The following is a 16740-nucleotide window of genomic DNA, read 5'->3' on the forward strand; positions in this document are numbered from 1 at the left end:
TCAGAGATTTATTAGAGAATGGGATGAACATGGTTCTCCCCCTGCGCTCTCTCACTACCCCATGGTTTTAGGGACTACATGAATATAGATAATATTGCTTGATGATCTTGACCAATAGCCACTTATGGCCCTATTGTCTGTGAATGTGGCAGTTTCACACAATTTGGAACACAACAAAAAAGTGAAACTAGGAGCCCTGTTCAGACATTTTGTTGTAGGAGTGTACATGTCTGTACACTTGTACATTTTTTGTATGAATCACTGTAAAAGTAATTCATTTAAAAAGTAAACCTGGGTATAGGTCCCCCAGTCACATGGTACAAATAGGAAGTATATCGATGTATCTGCATTCAACATAACATGTAAATAGTGTACAGATCTGTACCTGTGCACACTGTATACTCATTTTATGAGTGTTCAACATACTGCCTGAATAGGCCTCTAGGAATTCCATGTAACCAGAGTGTGTAGGCACTTATAGTCGAGGCTTCCATTATTATGCTAAAATCAAATCTTTCTGACCAATATCTGCTGAGGAAGTCCAGTTACAGTTAAGTACTAGTTTGGATAGCTTTAGCAGCTAAAACCTGGCCCTGTGTTTTCCCAGCCCCCGTTTCCTGCTGCTTAAAATTATTAGCACACTAGGGAAGAAGATAGGTAAATGGATTGGAGTGGGCATGCCTGGAAGTCTTACCTGAAAAGTGAAAGGTCAAGAAGGATGCTAGCTTTCTTTTATTAATTATTTCCTATCAGTTCCCAAATTGATTAGTTCCCAGCAACAAAAGCAAAAACTTGACAACACCATACTTTATTTAGGTTTTTTAATATTAAAATATTGGTTCCGCAGTACAGCAAGTTATACCCAACCAAAAAAGAAAAAGAAAAAAAGTCAATGTTTAATGTGGAGTAACCTCATTTTGTGGTTAATTTTTGAGCCAGCAAAATAATTAATGCAGAAAACTTTCCAAACTAGAGAATGGATATGGATTAATGTATTCATTATCTTAATTATAACTCAAAGAGAATGTTTCTCTACTGCATTAACTACCATCTAAGAAGAGGCTGAATGCTCGATTACTCTTAAACATATCGCACTGAGAACACTGCTTACAACTGACAAAAGAAGTACTACTATAACATCAGATACATATCTGAGCACAAAGAAAATATAAGGATCTTAATTGCATTTGCTATTCTTCTCATAGGCATATCTTGAACATAGGCATATCTTCTGATCCTTTAATCTATGACAAAAAGAGTCAATTGTAGATTAATTTCTTTATAGGCAGAGTTTGGTCGCATGCTATATTGCTGGGTCTATAAAATGCTAAATGATATCTGTTCACTACCATGAGACATCTGCATATGACTCATTCCAGCTCATGGACAAAACAAGATTTGCATCAATGGAGAAATCCTGTCACTTGCTGAAGACTAAAGAACAGTAAGCCACTGAGGAGCAATGAACATACTTTTGGAAGTGTCTCCCTCCCAACAGAAGCCTGTAACTGAAGTCTTCCCTGCCTCCCTCCCTCAATATCCAATCTCTTGGTAATAGACAATCTCTTCAGACTTCCTAGATATTTACAGTCTCCGGGTATAACATTCAGTCCTAACCAGGAGTGTAACCATAATTGGGTGGTTATGTTCTGAGTATGGGATACCCCGGGTCATCTTGAGAGGAGGGACCACCAAGGGCCCCTCACCCATTGTCCCTCCTCCTGCTGCTGCTACCACCACTTCCCAGCCAGCTCATTTATTTTTTATTTATTTTATTTATTTAAAATATTTCTATACTGCCCCCAACTTGTGTCTCTGTGGCAACGAGGGGCTGAAAGGGTTTTTTCTGATATGCCGGCATACGCACGCCAATGTTCGCATGCACACGGCTTACTTCCAGTCATTTCCGGTCTGAGGAGCGGATGGGGCAGCAGGGAGGTACACTGCTGCCCCACTGGACCGGTTTTTAAGTGAGTGGCAGTGGGGGAAACACAGCTGGGGGCGGGGTTACCCTCCCCCACCCTTAAAGTTGTCCACCTGCCCTCAAACCAGCCCCTGCGGGTTCCGTGCACATCCCTAGCTCTGGGATGAGTATCCGTATGCTTGCATGCAGGAGGTTCCATGTTCCTTCCTTGGTATCTCCAAGATAAGGCTGAGAGAGACTCCCACCTGCAACCTTGGAGAGGTCACTGCCGGTCTGTGTAGACAATGCTGAGCTAGATGGACCAAGGGTCTGACTTGGTAGAAGGCAGCTTCCTATGTTCCTATGTTCCTAGCAAGAGTGAGTGGCAAGGCGCCACATAGGAAATTAAGAAATGTGGTGGCAGCAATGAGTGGGGGGTTCGCGGGAGTGGAGGATGTTGTGACAGCAGCATGGAAGCAGCAGGGGGAGAGCAAAAAAGTAAACCTTAAAAAATTTCAGAGGTGCCTAGGGTGTTGTTGCAAAAAGCATCAATAACTCAGGGAGCCCAATATTCATTTATGGAACATGCCCCCCCCCCCCTTATCTTGCTATGCCACTGATCGTAGCTTTGTCTTCAGTTTGCATTTCTGCAGGTCCATCATCATTTTTTTAATGAGCTGGGATAGTCCAAAACATTTTGCTGCCTGAGGTGAAGGACATTGTGGCACCAACCCCCATGTGCAAGTGATCACGCTTACATTATGCCAAGCCAAGCAGTGGCAGCAGGCATTCCTAACTTGCATCAACAGAGGGGAAAGAAGTGGAGCATCCTAGTGAGGTGAAGAGGCAGAAATGAACAACATGCCCCAGAGAAGTGAGGAAGGGCAATGCCAGCAGACAGCAGTGTGGTGGTGTCTGCAATGGCAGGGGGCAACACTTGCCACCCTCTGTGCCCCTGCTTGAACCTGCATATGAAGCATCCACCTTACCCTGCCTCATGGAATGGTACAGGGTGCAGCTAATAATATTCTAACTGAGGCGGTAAGCTTCTAGATTGAACGGTAAGAACAGCTAGGTAGGGTGACAGATGTCCCTAATACTACAGCGCTCCTGACTGTTGATGACTCTCATGGTCGTTCAGCTGTTTTCCTGCTTGTTAAGTATGCTCCCTCAATCTCTGGGTTCCAGTGATCAGCCAGAAAGGTCATCTCAGACCTAGTTTGCAAGGTGGTGGGAAACTTGTGTCTGGGCTTCAGGTCTACAGATGGTAGGTGGGGGTTGACATAATTGGATGCTCCTCTAATCAAAAGCCCCCTCCTCATAGATAACAAGACATCAGGGAGAAGAACCCTGGCCTGAGCTAGATTTTCAGTGCCTTCTTCCTACATGCTGGCTTTTTAAATGCAGGGTTTTTGTGTATGTGTAGACTACCATGTAATCACGTAATATAAACCACATAATCATGTGTATGTGTAGACTACCATGTAATCGCTCACCATAAACCACGTAATCACGTGTATGTGTAGACTACCATGTAATCACTCACCATAAACCACGTAATCACGTGTATGTGTAGACTACCATGTAATCGCTCACCTGCAGCATGAAACAATACAGCCTGAAGACGGACTGCTTCTACTCTGCACTGTCTCTGTCTTTCTGTACACTGGTCACGTCGCCGTTCTCCGCTCAGGGACAACCAGCTCTCTGTCATGGTGCCCAGACTTTGCAACTCATTGCTTAAGGAGGTATGCCTGGGACCTGCAGTCTTTTAGAAAACAGTAGGGCATTTCACATGATTATCAAAATGAAGGTTGGAGGCATGTAGTCCAGGTTTGGAGATGCGTAAGAAAATCCCTCCAACTTAGCTTTCTCAAATGCGGTTAGCGAAACTTCTCTGCCTTTTTTTTTTAAATCAAAGTAGGAAGGAAAGAGAGCTCACATACCTTGATATTTTTGATCATGTGTGGGCCTTTTCCTTTTGCAGCAGCTCCCAGCAGCTGACCTCCATGCCTGTAATAGGGAGCAGTGACTACAGGGGCTGCTATGTGTGTACGTGCTGCTCTGCACAGCACACTCTATGATCCTTTCCTCAAAATAGCTTGAATAGGGCTTGGCCCACCTTATGCCCCCTCATGGACAATCAGAGGGCAGCTGATACTGTAATAGGGATCCCTAGTCAGCACAATGCATCCTGGGATAGCTCTTTCCATCCCCAGAGGTCCCAGCAACCGGATTCTAAAACAGAGATTGCAGCTGTGTTACTCGTTTGTGCACTGGGCTTTCAGAGTCAAACAAGGGCTCTGCTTGTTGTCAGGACCCAAGTAGGAGCTCTTCCTCCACCCCACAAACCACCCCCAGATGTCCGTGCGAAAAGCCTTAGTGCAAAGGCAATCAAGTTCAGGAAGCCTTTTAAGGATGTTGTATATGGTCATGAAAGCTCCTTAACTGTGGTCTTATTCCCCAATTTTTAGAATTTATCATGTTTGAATATAAACTATAATTAATTATAGTTTTGCATAGAGTTATAATGGATAAACTTAGCATTTTTGGTCATAGTCCTCCAATTTTTCTAAGCCACTTTTAAAGCACTTTGACAATAAAATGATAGAAACATAAAAGCAAACAAAGCCTAAATTGATCAGACAGTTACTTGTGCATTTAACTCTGTGCTGGATTGTGCTCTGAGACATGAATGCTTAATCTTGCATTTACTTGGCACTAACATAAAGAAGAGTTGATTCTTTTCTTCTGCATGGAAGAACAAGGCATATGCTTATAAGGTTGTGAGAATGGGAATGTTAGTCTTACCATGAATTAGTGACCCTTGTCTCAATGTTATGCCCCTACCAGCTGGCACATAATTATTTTGCCACTTGTAACCACATCAGGATGTTGGTTGGCTGCAGGTAAATGCAGCAGAAGCCTATAAAACAAGAAGGAAGGTAGAGCAGATTGTATAAAATACCACTCTTACTGCTTTCCATTTAGTGTAGATGATGCTCTCATCAGATGCGGATAGAGCTCATAATTGTTATGCCCATGGAACACTACAGCAATGACAAACAGCAATGATGTGCCACCCAAAAGTGATGTGCCACACATGTGATAACTAGGGGATAATCTTTACATAACTTGAGAAATAATTGCCATTTTTGTCTGACCACTTTCTGTGCTGTTCAGTAAAACTTGAAATAGGCATGCCAGGTGATGAGGTCATCACTCTACATGCCAGCACCAGTCCTCCTAGGGGGCTGACAGACTAGTGGGGAGCTACCATGTCATCCACCCATCTCATCTTTCCCTTCTAAAGATTACCAGAGGTGGACTACAACCATGCACAAACACAACCACACCATTCCAGTAGCATAAGAACTGATGCGGGGTGTTGGAATCTACTCCATCAACATCTTTGGTGTAACTGACAGAAACACAAAGGACGTGGCAGATAAGATCCATGGTGAGACTGGATGCAGGGGAACTCATCTTGGGGATGAGTTTGCCCTAGGAGTCGGTTCTCAGGTAAAAACTGTTGCCTACCTTCTATATTATTAAACTGCTATAGGGCATTGATAAGCCCTGCTAACTGGAAAAGTGACACTTCAAAGTTGTGACTTTTTAATATTTAGCAGGGGCTAGCAACTGCCTCTATTCAGCCTCAGATAACATCTCTGCACTGGTTGCTGCTGGTGTCTCCTTTGTGTTTGAACCTTTTTGGGACAGAGATCCATGCTCTTGCTCCTTGTAGATCACTATGTAAACTACTTTGAGAATTTTTGTTGTTGTTGAAAAGTGGTATATAAATATTTGTAGCTGTCGGGGGTTCACCACCTCCCTGATGATCGCAGAGGGGGACAGCAACAATCCCGCCCTACCTGACTCGGTGGTGGCACCCCTTCTGGGTCCAGCAGGAGGTGATGCTCCCTGCTTCAAAGCCTGTGACTGGCCCCCTGTGTTGGGCTCTAATGCCAAAGTCTCGTGAGAAATGGGGCAACTCTCGTGAGACGTGGTGGTCTTGTGAGAATTGCCCCCCATGTCAGGGGCTATATAAAGCCAGCCAGGCCAAGGATGAGGGGCCAGTTCAGGAGGAGGGCTGAGTGAGGCCGGAGCTCAATGGCTCCTCGAGGCGCATGACAAGGAGGCAAGGAGGAGGCCTGGTCTGTGAAGGGAACAGATGGTGCCTTAAGGGCCAAAAAGGATCGCCTTTTTGCCTGGGCCAAAAGCTCTGAGGCCAAACACGGGTCAGCCATTATAGCTCCACCTGAATCAGCCCACAGTAGTAATAACAATATTTGGTCCTAACAATGAATTTTAACATGAAAGTAAGATATAGAAACTAATACAGAAACAAACATATAAGAATTTTAAAGATTATAGTTTAATGAGGCAGATAATTCCTTTATTTCACTTCCTACAAGTGCATTACTTCCCTACCCGCCCCCCATTTTTTCTGAGTACATAAGTATTACAATGCTCTTTGCTTTTTCAAGAAAACGATGTTACCACAGCCTATACAAGACCCAAGATATTCTACAATAGCTTTAATATGCTTGTAAAGCTACATGATGAGGTTGAAATAGCACCTTTTCCCAGTATCACACATCATAAATGATCATATAAATATCACTTTGATGATATGATAACTAGAAGCTTGCATGTCTCTGTTAAACTGAGTTTCATGCCTGAATTCCAAAACAGAACTCAAGGTCAGCCTGCAGCAACTAAAGTATCTTGTTTACAAATTCATTCTGCATCTCCCAAGACTTTTTATGTGGATACAACAATAGCATGTTAACTTATTTGTATTCTGCTATGGAAGAGAGCTCATTGGATTTTTCTTGCTCATCAGTTATGCTCTGAGGGTTTCTAGATCATTAATGATCAATAGATCAGTTTAGATAAGAATGATAATCCAAGCAATTGAAAAACACATATGCTTCCCTGATGGGTTTAGGTCACTGAGAACAAATTAATTCACTACTTCACTCTGCCCTAGGTAATAATTTTCCTTAATGATAAAAGGTGCTGTTTTAAAGAGTGTATCTTGGAATCACGGACCCCTTAGCCTGTGTAAAGTCATAGCATGGCAACAAATTAGCATTTCAGATTATCTGCCAGAAAGCTTTAAAAAGCATCTGTGTACTCTCTGAAACCTAAAGCTGAGCATTTATTTTAAATTTTTTAAATTTTAAGTTATGTAATGTATGTTTAAGATGAAGGCAAGACATATATTCAGGCATGAAGCCAGACAGGCATTCTGAAGTGTGAACATAGGAAAATAGGAAGTTGCCATATACTGAGTCAGACCATTGGTCTATCTAGCTCCGTTATTGTCTACAGAGACTGGCAGCGGCTTCTCCAAGGCTGCAGCCAGGAATCTCTCTCAGCCCTATCTTGGAGAAGCCAGGGAGGGAACTTGAAACCTGCTCTTCCCAGAGCGGCTTCATCCCCTGAGGGGAATAGCTCACACTTCTAGTCTCCTATTCATATGCAACCAGGGCGGACTCTGTCTGCTTAGCTAAGGGGACAAGTCCTGCTTGTTACCACAAGACCAGCTCTCCTCTCTGTGGTGCAGCTTGTTTGAAAATACATGGATTCTGAGGTCTTTGCTTTCAGGGGCAAAATGTGTGCTCATACAGTTTCCACCACACTTTTGAATGGTGTCTGTTTTCAGTGAAACATTAAACTTCCTTGTTGGACATTGGCCCATTGGTCCATCTAACTAAGTGCTGTCTACTGCAGCTATTAGTAGCTCTCCAGGTTTCAGAAAGGGGGCTTTGTCTCCACACCTTAAGCAAGATGCAAAGAATACACAAGACCACATATTGGCTAAAGGGCCACAACTTTATCAAACATTTTAATGAACTCATACCTGCCAACATGTCCCTATTTTCCCATTCAGGTGAATAGGAGAATAGGAACATAGTGACAGGTATGTGAACTGGATCATGCAAACTCCACCTCCAAATCCATGCCATGCAGGTCTATCTTAAGCTGGCAGTCGTACAAATGCGTCCTCCCCCCTTCACCTTTTTGGATGACACACCCTGGGTCAGAATCTTGAATCAAGACAAAGCTGATTCCCATTCCTCTTTGTCAACCCTGGAAGGGTCAGTGTCCTTTTGTGAGCTTTACCCCTCAAGCTGTTCATCCTGTAAGGTTTGTGAAACCCCCATAGGAGGTAGGAGTACAAATCATAGTCCCTGAGTTGCAGTCTTTAAGGACCGATTAACTATGCCCCCATATAAAACCAGCGCAAATGTGCTTACCAATAAACCCCCCACTAGTCCTACACCAAGCCTGCACTGCACCTACCATGTTATGTCCTATTTAGCAAGCTAAGTAAGATGGAAAACAGGAGGGAAAAATCCCTGAGCCTGGCCAATCTGCTGGGGAGCAAAAATTTCCTACTCGGCCCCCGAAAAGACAACCAACATACCCCATTCTGCACTCAGGGTGGGAGTAGGGCGAGATCCCATTTGGCAAGGAATGAGCTGTGGAGAGAGTGAAACACTTAAATGGCCTCTCAACTCCAGGCAGTCTTGGATGAAACCGACTATCTAGACCCATTCCAAACTGGCTTTTGGGCAGATTATCATCAGGCAATGGCATAATCTCCCTAAGAGCCTGACTTGAGGCAGTCATGGGCTGGATGAGGCATAACTAGTTCAGTCTCTGTGTGTGAAACTGAATCCAAACAAGATGGAAGTGTTCACTGTAGGAAGCCACAGTTTGGGAAATGTGATAGATCTGCCTGTTCTGGGTGGGGTTACACTCCCCCCAGAAGGAACAGTTTTGTAGTTTGGGAGTACTCCTGGACGCAACCCTATCTCTGATACCTCTGGGGGAGGCAGTGGCCATGAGTACTTTTTATCAGCTTTTACTAGTTTGCCAATTGCACCCTTTCCTGTAAGTGAATGACCTTAAGACAGTGGTGCACAATGCACATGCTGGTAACCTTCAGGCTTGACTATTGCAGAATACTGCTGCCAGATTGGTCTCCAGGATGTCCTGTAAATACCATATTACTCAGATTCTAAAAGATCTACGCTGGCTACCAATAGATTTCCGGGCAAAATACAAAGTGCTGGTTATTACCTATAAAGTCCTTAACTGCTTGGGCCCACAGTATTTAAGAGAATGCCTTCTTCGTTATGAATCCCACCGCCTATTAAGATCTTCAAGGGAGCTTCGTCTAAGGGTACCACCAGTTGGTCTGATGGTGTCTCAAAGGCATGCCCTTTCTGTAGTTGCCCCAGGACTGTGGAATTCACTTCCTGCTGAGATTAGAGCTGCTCCATCACTGTCGGCTTTTAGGAAACAACTGAAGACACAACTCTTCAGCCAAGCTTTTTAGTTAGTTTTAGGGATATTTTAATCTGGTTTTTATGTTTTGACTGTTAAATTCTTGGTTTGTTTTATTCTTGGTTTGCTCTATGCTGTAAATCGCCTAGAGACTTCATTAGTAGGCAGTATACACATTTATTAAATAAACAAACAAATAAAAATAATACTTGTAAAAGTTGTTTAAGTTCTTACCCTGGTCCCACACACCCAACTGAATTGCTGGCTGGGTCAGTCTTTAAACAAAGGCTGCCTGCATAGTGGAGGAGTGGTTCCTGACTCCGTGGATGCCAGAACCATGCTGCTGCACAGCTGGCAATTGGGGGGGGGGGGGCGCACTGGCGAGCCAGGTAAGAACCTTAAATAGCCTTTCTTGCTGTCCCCGCTCCCACACACTGGCCTGCTACCCCTCGATATAGAACCAATTTGCATTGAACCGGGCTTGGTCCAATTCGATCCAGTTCGATTGAACCAATTTGCACGGAACCAGGCTTGGTCCATTTAGATCGAACCAGCCTTGGTTCAGCTCATGATCAAACTGCCAAACTGGCTCAGTTCAATATGAACCGGTTCCACATCAAACAGTTCATGCACACCGCTAGTGCTGTGGTTCCACAGGCCATTGTTAACATACTTTCCTCATGGAAAGTAGTCTAATGAGATCACTTTGTTTTATGCGTTTGTGTGTCCCTAACAACTTCACAATGCCTGGACCAATTTGGACCAAATTTGGAACCGTTGTGGTTCCACATAGAGACACCTCAATGGCATATTTTGTGGTGACATCATCCACTTCAATTCAAGGCAGTGGATGCATGGACATTTTAGATGGAAGTGGGCTAATTAGTGAACCACCTAACTAATTTGCACCATGCTTGGAATGCATCTTAAGATCACAGAGGACATTAAACCTTCAAATCCCATAAATGAATCTCGGAACCCTTTTCAAGTTGGTAGCTGTGTATGTGTTCCCCCCTAATAACTGGACCAATTTGGATCAAATTTAGTGCAACTGTAATGCCAACAGGGACATTTCAATGGTGTGTTTTATAATGTGATTATTTCATATATATATTCCTTCACCTATGTGTGGTGCACCCTGTTCTTACATTTGAGGCTCTGGTGACTACTGTTTCATTGTACCCTGCATATTGCATTTGATGTTTAACAACAAAAAGTGCATGAATTTGAAGAGGGTAATAATCAATTAAAATGATAGTGAAAGGAAAGTAGGTGGATTAGATCTTACCAGAACTTCTTGTTTGAATCTATGATAAGAAAGCACCTTTGGGATCATGGCAAGATATGCCATTACCTTTACATCTGGAGTCACTATTTTCTTTCTTGTGTCTGCCTATATATTGATATTTCAGCCACATGGTTTAACTAGAACAGGGATGTATCTGAATGAAGTCTTTGACTCCAGTTATCTTGACTAGAATAGAGGGAATTACAATATTTTTGACAGATCAGGCTTGGTTCATTGTGAAAGTCCTTTAGAACTGTTTGCTTCCTGTGCAACTTTCTCCAGTACAGCTCTCTGTATGGAGAACGTTATAAGAAGGAGCAGCTTTCTCTGCTCTCTCTATGGAGGACATTATTATTTATTTTATTATTATTATTTTTACATTTTATATCCCGCTCTTCCTCCAAGGAGCCCAGAGCGGTGTACTACATACTTGAGTTTCTCCTCACAACAACCCTGTGAAGTAGGTTAGGATGAGAGAGAAGTGACTGGCCCAGAGTCACCCAGCTATTACCATGGTTGAATGGGGATTTGAACTCGGGTCTCCCCGGTCCTAGTCCAGCACTCTAACCACTAGTTGATCCATAGGAAGCTGCTGAGTCCCTGGCCTTCAGGACAGGTTTAGAGAGGATGGTCTTTTGGTCATCTGAGTTGTGCAAAATTACTCAATCACAGACTACACAGTTAGATGAAGAAAAGGTAAATAAAGCACAGACTTTTATTGTCCAGCATGACCAATTTGTTTTTCCTCTTTTGAGTCTCTTTTGTTATAACAATGTGACGGATTCCAGCCTAGCATGAACTTTGATGCTTATATTTCTAAAGAGAATATATATAGTGCTTTAGAACTGAAAATGGTATTCATGGATCAGAGATAATTGCAAAAAGCTCCCAGCACTGGAGGAGATTACATGGTTTTCAATTCATGAAAGACCACAATCTGGCCATTATATTTGGAAAGCACAGCTTCCAAATATATCCATAGCACCAAAAATCCATAACACTGTAGGGCAACTTTGATGACTGACAAATATATATCCACACAATAGTAACTAATTGTGTGTGTGTGTGTGTGTGTGTGTGCGCGCGCGCGCATGTGTGTGTGTTTCACCTCCGCAAAACTCATGTTAGTGTGTTTTACAGGCAGGCAATTAATAGATTTTGTCAGTGAATTATAGGTGACATCAAAATGCCAATTAAAATTGAATTCGCAGCAAATTCAGAATTCATCTTCAGTAAAATTTATCTGGATGGCTTTGTCACATGATTCCTAGGTTACTGGATATTGTCCAAAAGTGCAATTGGAAATTAATTTGGAGGTTCCTCCTAAGTCCAGGGAGATCAGAGTAATTTTGGAGGGAAGTCAAAAGTGTGTTGATTTTTTAAAAGTGATTATAAACATGTATAAACCATCTTTCTACAAAATAGAACCCAAGGCTGCATACAACAATTAAATTATGTTTATAAATTGGCCATATTCGCATGTAATGCAAAACCACAGTTAAACGTATCAGAGGTTGGCTCTTCATTATGTCCAAAAGTGTGCAACCACAGTTTCGCAGCAAAAGTGACCTGCAATTTGCCTTGCCAAACTCCAATTTGTACCTTTAGTTTGTAGTAAATTTCACTGCCCCAACTTGAGGTTTGGTGGTGGCAGCATTATGTCCAAACGTGGACAGCACCACAACCATTGTTTCATTCGCATTCTGGAGCCACAATAATAGAGACGGTGCCACAGACCCTCCCAGGCTCACGACTGCTCAATGCCTGTGGTGCTTCTTGCTGCCATCTTTCCAAGCACTCATCTGCCTCCCATCCCTGAGACAACAAAGCAGGTGCCTGGCAACAGGGATGCCGCAATGTCCCTGCCCAAGCTTGTCAGCCTGTCCAATGGCAAAGTCACACAGGGACATTCTCTTTTCCCACTCTGTCCCTTGCACCCCCCTTCTGGCAAGCAGGAGAGAAAGGGGATGGGAGACAAGATGGGTACTAAGTGCTTTGCTCCCCCAAAATGAAGCAACAATGGTATATGTTCACAAGCACACCCCTTTGAGATTCCAACACAGACAGGGCAACCTCATTAAAGTGCTGGGGCAGAAACATATGTCAGGGCAGCGAAACCGGGGGTTGGTTAAATAAGCAGTCCCAAGCAGAGATTCTTGAAAGACTAAGGTCTATTTTTTGTACACTGAAGGGCCCATACCCTTCCTCTTGGGGTTACCTGTAGGGCCCCTAGGCTTACTCATGAGAAGGGCTGGGCAGCAGGATCAGCCTTGACCCAGTGAAAGGGGTGATTAGTCGTATGCAGTGGTGAGAGATGCTGATCCTGCACGGACCGCTCACTCATGAGACTGTAAGGCCCTGGGGACACCTCCTCACAACTCATGAGAACAACTGTCAGTGGGGACAGGGTTGTTGGGCAGAATTGTCAATAATGTATTACAACAATCTTCCTTCTTCCTCACAAGACTGTCAGGCCATGGGGGCCATACATAAGAAGCCGCCCAGGCAGGTTGTTCTATACAAGCAAGCCACAGGGATGGGTACCCTGCCAACAGCTCTCCCTGTCTTGGTGACTGCCACCAAGTCGCTCTCAAAGTGTGCCCTCTGGTCATCTGCCCATTTGAACACAGCCATCTTCATTTTTGTCTGGAATGCCAACCCTGCTCTCCTGGGGTCACTGGAAATTTGGGCTCCCCTCTCCTGTGATTCCCCGCAGTGTCAGATCTGTATACGGCTCAATGCCGGGTCAGGCCCGGGAATTTTGAATAAGAGTAAAAATCTTTCCCCAGTGTTTCCTCAGTCTGCCCACCCAGTTGGCTCTGTTGCATGGATCGTCAAAATCTCCTTTGGGTGCGTGAAAGGCTTCCCTGGAGAGGAGGAGGTAGGTGTGGAAAAGTTATCATGTTCCATTTTCTTTCCTGAGTTATAGGGGAATCGTGCCCCCACCCAAGGCTCTTCCCTGAAATTGTGCGTGTGTGATACAGTTTTGTTTTGGGGCTCTTAGGTGGGCAGCAGTGCAATCGCGATCAGAAGAAGGGCTGGCATGGCAATGCATTTAAAGGAATTTAAATGCCCTTTCCTTGCTGGGGTTGGTGGGCCATTCAAAAAAGGCATGACTGTGCTTGGCACACCCCCTTGGCATGCCCACTTGTGCTGTGCTGACACCTTGCCCACAATCTGGCAATGTGAGCGCTATGGAAGTTGCTCAGTACATGTGGCCTCAGTAGACCAGGAAGAGGCAAGGGGCAGCTAGCCCTGAAACTGGAGGCTGCTGAACCGCAATTCGATGAATGTCTGTGATGCGATTCAGTTAGAAAAATCAACTGCAGGTCTGGAGACCTCTAGTTTGACATTATATGCAAATGCGGCCATTGTTTGTGATAAGGTAAGAAAATTTAAAGAAAGAAGTCAGTATGCATCCAAATTTAAAGTGTTCTTCCTCTGGCTTGTACCCTTCTTCAAGTGCTTTGATGTTGTTTAATGGTAGCTTCTTTTTAAGCTACCTCTTGATGTTTGGCTTTGTAACAATAGGCATGTCAGATCTGTAGCTTCTCTGCTGTCTCATCTAAAGGAAAGATTTTATAGGATTCATAGGATTCATTCATATTGGTCTCAAAAATGGAGAAGATAGGAACAAGAAAGAGCTCTGTGCTGTCAGCTTCAATGGAAGATTCAGTTTTTTCACCTCACTTTTAAACTATCAAACCAATCTGTTTAATGAAGTATGAGTGCAAAGCTCACATCTTCCTAGCCAGTTATGGAGATTGCCTATTGTTTTTAAAACTTTTTAAAAAGTGATCTAAAATTGCAATCTTAAATGAAATCTGTTATTAAGCTTATCTATGCATCCATCTTATGCACATTATGGTATTTTCCCTTCATCATTCCTGCTATTAGCTGGATGAATTTATTCACAATATAATAATATGAAGGCTTGAAAACCACAATAAAACTCAATATTCCTGTGGCATGGTAAGTGCTTAATAATGTAATGCTAAGCATGCCTACTTGGAAAATTCCCATTGTGATAAAGTGTGTTTAGGATTGATATCTAAAATATGATAGCTGTTCCAAGATAATTCTTCCCTCATTTGGAAATGCATAGTCTAGAGTAATTTTGTTTAATGTTTTGATGTGATATGTTCCAAATAACTGGTTCTATAAGGGAGCTCAGAGAAGGCAGTCAAAGTGCTAGCATTGGTAGATTAGAACCAAGAAGATCAAGCCAAACCAAGCAGTAAAGAAAAGAGGCTGAGCAGTATACCCAGTGAGTTCATGTCAAACCAATCTATAACTGTTTAGTCAATGGTAGAACACATGCTTTGCAACTCCCAGATAGATATGTGCACTAAATGATTTTTTAAAAAATTGTTTTGGATTCAAATCAAATTCCAAAAATTCATTTTGAATTTGAATCAAATTTGAATCTGGTCTGAAAATCTGACTTGAATTTGAATTGATTTGACCCTGTTTTGGCACCTTTTTTTTTTAAACCAATCAGGGCACCTGAATGGTTTTTAAAAGGTGCCAAACAGCTCTCAGATCGAATCTGAATTGTATTTCAAAAATTTGATTTGAATTCAAATTGCATAGCCCTTTTAAGGAGTTATTCAATTCAAATTTGAATCAATTCAAATTCAAATCAATTTGCATACCCCTACTCCTAGGTCCAATCTGTGGTCTTTTCAGATAAGGCTGCTGGTGGTGGTGGTGGTGACTCCATTTGATGCCCCAGAGAGCAGCTGCCAGTATTGAGCTTAATGGTCCAATGGTCTAAGACAGCTTCATATAGCAGGATCAGAATAGAATTGGGACTGAAAAGGGATAAGTGGCTTGATAGAAGATAAGGCAGAAATGAGAGCTGGTGCAGTTCACAGTGGGATCAATGCAGTTTGGACAAAGGAAATTGTAGCAGTCCATTGTAGAGCTGCATTGTAGCTCTTGGGCTGGCCTAAGGGAAGGAGAAAACTCTATAACTGTATAGGAAGCAAGCATGTTACAATGGAAAAGGAATTAAAGCAGCTGGGCCTGCTGGTGTGGAGAGTGGGGGAAGGGTCCTGTTAAGGTAGAGAATGTGGCAGGAGTCCTTTAACCAGAAAAACATTTAGACATACCTTTTTAAAAAAATTAAAAATGCTGTGGGATGGTAGAGCATCTGCTTTGCATGCCAAAGGTCCCAGGTTCAATCCCTGGCAGCATCTCTATGTAGGGCTGGGAAAGACTCCTGCCTGAAACCTTGGAGAAAGCCGTTACCATTTAGTGTAGACAGAACTAGATAGAACCCATGGTCTGACTCTGTATAAAGCAGCTTCCTATGTTCCTATATTGTATTTTTGTGGAAGGGACTGTAGCCAGTAGTTGAGCATCTGTTTTGCCTGCAGAAGGTCCCAGATTCAGTCCCGGCATCTCCAGGTAAAACTGTGAAAGGCAGTTGCCTGAAACCTTGGAAAAGCCGCTGCCATTCAGTGTAGACAATACTGAGCTAGACAGACCAATGATCTGATTGGTCTAAAGCAGTTTCCTATGTTCCTGTATCATAGTTTTTAGGGTTAGGAACACTGGTCAGGGTGTTAAAATGATATCAATTTAATCTTAAAAAGAAAAATCAAGAACTGAAGACTCACTTTGTAATTACATGGGGTTCTTTCATATAAGTTATGTATATTATTTCAACTCAGTTACTAATAAGGGAAGTAAAAAATCTCTATCAATATGCCTTGATAAAGAATTTCTGTCCAGCTTAGTTCTTCAAGGTTAATGCAGGTATAGAAAAATCACCCAGGCAACATTTATAAGACCCTTTACTTCTGTAGTACCAATTTATTGATTTCACTTTCCCAATAAGTTTCACCAGGTAAATCAGTGACACCAATGGAATTCTACCGTTCTGATTCATTGATTGATTTAGTGTCATCGAGTCAGTGTCAACTTTTAGAGACCACATAAAACACCCAAAGTATTAATTTAAACGGTGTTCGTTTTTCAGGGTGCTAATCCTGACTTGATTGATTGATTAAGTGCCATCAAGTTGGTGACAACTCTTAGCGACCACATAGATAGATTCTATCCAGGATGATCTGTTTTCAACTTGGCCTTTAAGGTCTCTCAGTGGTGCATTCATTGCTGTTGTAATTGAGTCCATCCACGTTGCTGCTGGTTGTTGTCTCCTTCAACTTTTCCCATCATTATGGAATTCTCAAGGGAGCTGGGTTTTCTCATAATGTGTCCCAAGTATGATAGTTTG

At 42.8% G+C, this 16740-nt stretch overlaps 1 long non-coding RNA gene across 1 annotated transcript in view; it reads right to left on the minus strand.

Moving 5' to 3' along the window:
* Positions 1 to 812: 812 nt before the first annotated feature.
* LOC128330434 (uncharacterized) overlaps positions 813 to 16740 on the minus strand; it is a 29138-nt gene continuing 13210 nt past the window's right edge. Inside the window, exons 2-5 of the long non-coding RNA XR_008310090.1 lie at positions 4715 to 4829; positions 3850 to 3916; positions 3500 to 3671; positions 813 to 1244 (exon numbers count right to left, since the gene is read on the minus strand). This is a non-coding gene — a long non-coding RNA (uncharacterized LOC128330434). The remainder of the gene's footprint in view (positions 1245 to 3499; positions 3672 to 3849; positions 3917 to 4714; positions 4830 to 16740) is intronic.

Source organism: Hemicordylus capensis, chromosome 1, assembly GCF_027244095.1.
Source record: "Hemicordylus capensis ecotype Gifberg chromosome 1, rHemCap1.1.pri, whole genome shotgun sequence".
Classification (NCBI taxonomy): Eukaryota; Metazoa; Chordata; class Lepidosauria; order Squamata; family Cordylidae; genus Hemicordylus; species Hemicordylus capensis.